This window comes from Protopterus annectens, chromosome 3.part0 (genome assembly GCF_019279795.1).
Source record: "Protopterus annectens isolate FY-2018-M chromosome 3.part0, PAN1.0, whole genome shotgun sequence".
NCBI lineage: Eukaryota > Metazoa > Chordata > Ceratodontiformes > Protopteridae > Protopterus > Protopterus annectens.
This window is the reverse complement of record NC_056731.1, coordinates 1,883,310,604-1,883,314,784: the sequence shown is the minus strand read 5'-3', so window position 1 is coordinate 1,883,314,784 and position 4,181 is coordinate 1,883,310,604.

The following is a 4,181-nucleotide window of genomic DNA, read 5'->3' as shown; positions in this document are numbered from 1 at the left end:
CATTCAACATGCCTCCCCTGCACTCTGAAAGTGCCGTACAGCACTTTCTAAGCACTTTCAGTATCTGTGGACACTGAAAGCAGGAAATGTAGATAGGAAGCAATGCAGGGTGTGTGCGACAGGTACTGCCACACACCCCATGCATTGTCAAAGTGCCATACAGCACTTTCTAAGTGCTTTAAGTGTCCGTGGACACTGAAAGCCGCTATTTAGATAGGAAACAATGCAGGAGTGCCTGTCACACACCCCCTGCAATGTGAATGTGCTGTAAGGCACCTTTAACATATTCCAACCTCTCAGAGCAAAAAAATGGCCAAAGCCTAAAATGATAGGGGGACAAGTAGGGACAGATCATAAATATTTCCCTTACAAACTTAGAAAGTTGACAGAGGAACAGAGTTTGTATTAATATAACAGCATGTAGGGAAGGATTAGAAGTCTGAAACTCAAATGTATGCTATTATGTAGTGACTTCACTCCTGATATGCCCCATACAAATGTAGACAGTTGATAGAATGACAGGTAGTGCATTACCAGATATGCTTTACCAAATATACCAAAAGTGCTTTTATTACTTTTTTGAGTTCTAATTTAAGTTTAAGCATAGCTGAGTGAGTTTGCATGTTACGGCCCACTGCTCAGCATTGCTTAAACATCTCATAGGAGCTAAATAAAACGTATAGCTGAAATCTTAACAATGAGATCACATAGCGGTTAGAGTCCTGGCTTTGCATGCAGGCATTTACGGTTTGAGTACCAAGGCAGGCACTTTATTTTTACATGGGAAAGCATTGTTAAAACTATTTTTTTATAGTTACACCCCAAGGTAATGTAATGAAAGCATATAGGGGGATGTCATGTAAAGTAAATCATATACACTTAATAATATGTCAGTAATGATGGATTAATCTACAATCCTGATATTTTTTAAAATGAAAACTGAGCAATGCTAAGCAGTGCTCAGCTTTGCTTAACCAGTTTAAGGATTGCTTAGATGTAAATTCTAAGCAGCACTCAGCTCAGCTAAGTGGAATTGCATACCACTAAGCACTGCTCAGCATCTACTCCTTTAAACACAGCTCACCTCCGCTTAGTGGGTTTGCATGTTGCCATGCTGTGGTCAGCATTTTCAAAATGGTCCAATGATGGCAAAGGGTGGGAATGTGGCCTAATTTAAGTTGTGCAGGCAGGAATACAACCAGAAACTGCTGTAGTTTGATCTGTGCATGAACTATGTCAGGTGTTGAAGAGGGATCTTGCTTTCAGGCACAGCACTGTGGCATTTTGGAGTCCAAAGTCATGGCTGGGCTCCTCATATCAAACCATGATGGCAGACTGCTGCAGGACCAGTACCAGGGCTCACAGTATAAAGCAGAGGCCTGAGACCATCTGGCACGTGACCTCCCCCCATGCCTCTGGTATCCCCCGAACTGGTGAGCATGTACGGCATCACTATGCTGACCTAAAGCAGAGGAAGGGTGTGCTCTTGGCCCAGTAGATCCATGATGCTCTGGACAACCATGCTCCAGCAGTTTGTAAGTATCTCAGATATAGCTGCAGCAAATTCTAGCCTGAGTATGTGATAGACAGGTATGCATAATTTTTGTTTCTCACACCTACAGCTGCATCAGAGAGTGCTAGCAATATTGAGGCCCATGCCAACAGACTGACATGTATTCACTGACAGGATAGTGAGTATAGATCTATCTTGCAGTATATAGTGCTATAAAGTATGATTACATTGTTTACTGCCAGTAGGTATAGTGTGGTCTGTGTGTAATGAATAAATGATGTTTGTCACACTAATATTGATCCACAGGATATCCTTTAATAAAAGTGTAATTTATACCACAAACTGTTGTGTTTACTCTGGTATGTTGTTGTAGAAATAGAATCCACCACCGCGGGTAGTTATTGTACTGTGTATTAATTAATGTGGTGCTGCGGTAGCGTTGTTGCCTGACAGTAAGATGCTGTCCGGCTCGATTCTCAGCTAGAGCGTCTTCTGCGTGGGGACATGCATGAATGGGCGTACCTTTGTTGAAGGTTGTGCATCAGGCCTGGTGAGCCGGTACGTAAAAATCAATTGCCAATCATTAGCGGACCGGAGTTCCACTGGGCGACCCCTAACCGGGAAAAGCTGAAAGACACAAACAAACAAATACACAGTACAATAACTATCTGCCATGCATGAATGTCAGGATAACAAGGTCAAACTGTCGGACCCAGTGAGTATTAGGCAGAAATCAGTCATAAAAAATGATATCAGTTTCCCAGTAGCACAGTGTGATGAAAAATAGCCCTGCTGTTCTTTTTAGCACACCCAGACATGGTTTGAATTCAGGGAGTGGTACTGAGATGTGTGCATGTATACAGTAAAGAAATCTTGAATATTTGTAGAAACAGAAAGTGTTAACATATATTTTCTCCACAGGTCTTACAGGTAAAGAAATGTGTGTAGTAGCTGTATGAAGGGTATACTAATACATCCTGTACAACTGTTCTACTGTCCAAACCCATATGCCTGCAAATGACAGCAGGATAAGCATATACACCATGCACTCTCACCGATACATGTCCCTCAAGTGTCATGCTGTCACAGCTAGTGGTCACTGCTACCAATCACCTTGGAGCCAGATAGGAATCCAGGGAAGTATGCCAGTAGCAGACTCACACAACATCAGTGCAGTGTACCCTTTCTTTGTCAGATATATAACCCACGTACAAGCCCCTTCTAGTAATGTACCCATAGTTGTTGCAGCATGCCCCATACCATTACAGGTTGACAGTTTAACACGCATGAGTATTGAGGAGTACTGTTGTGAAAAATAGAAGCCTATGCAGTTGTTAATGGACTTTTTTCTCTCCACCCACCCCTCATCTGCATCACTAATTATTATTCATATACTACAAGTATGTTTTTCTCAAAACCTAATGTTGGGACTTGTGTTCTATTATTGTTCATATATTTAATTGTTTGCATATTAACATACCTTACTCAAATACCATTGTTGGTGGCCTGTTGCTGTCAATGTAACTGGCATGTTGTTACAATGCATACTGTTGTTCCATTTATGCATGTGTTCTGTTTGCTATGCAACTGTTTCATATCTGTTGTTTTGGGTTAATTGGAACACCCAAGCATGCTGTTATAACTAATTTGGAAATGTTTTGTTCATGACTAACCAATATATCTTGGAAAACCACAACACTATAACATGTTTGGAAAGGCATATCTTGGCGGATCTGCCTGTCCCACCCCATCTGGCCAATTCACTGGGCCCCAGCATGTCTGGGACCCAACCTGGAACTTCTGCCTCCACTGGTCCTGCACCACCTTTGGGTGGAACCATCTCAGGGGATGGGGCACATCCCCCCCAGATGCGGCCATGGAGAGGAGCCCATCACCTGCAGCATGTTCTAGGGTATGGTATGCAGTGTCATCTGCTCCAAGTTGGATGTACAGCTGCACCAGATGGAGGGCTGTCTGGCACACCTGGAGGGGCAGGCTGCCTTTGTTGTCCATCCCCCAGTACAGCCACCTTTGAGGCCATGAAACTGCAGTGGTTACTGCCCATGTGTGGGGACCTCAGTCCCACTGTATCCATTTGACAGCACATGGGCCTCTGATTCCCACTACCCTCCCCATCCAAGGTGTTTACCCCACTCATGTGTCATATACGACCCCTGTCTGCTGTCCTGTGTGTCTTTTCTATCTGCAACCTATCCTACCCAACCTACCTCCCCAAACATACCTACAGCCCTTCCCTAACATCCCACTCTAACCTTAAAAAAGAACAGCATCTGTCCTGCAAAAAGATCATTGCCCCATACATAGCTCTACATTTTGCCCCGTGTCCAGTGATGTAACTCAATCTACACTGAAATTACTGTACAAATGTATGTTGCCAACATCTCTCACAGTGGGGTATGAGGCTGTAAATTCCAAATTTTGCACATCAGCCACAGATGTTGCTGCAGTAGAAATGTAGTGCTATAGTCCTTTCCTATGCCCATCCTGCACATCCCTAGCTAATTTTCCAAATGTTTTACCCCCTGCTTGCTCCCATTTCAACCACTTTCCTATCACCCTTTTTTCTTTTCTTTATTTAAAATTATCACGGGTGTAAGCGCTGCTAACACGTCATGCATTATGGTCATTTAACATTAATGAAAAAATA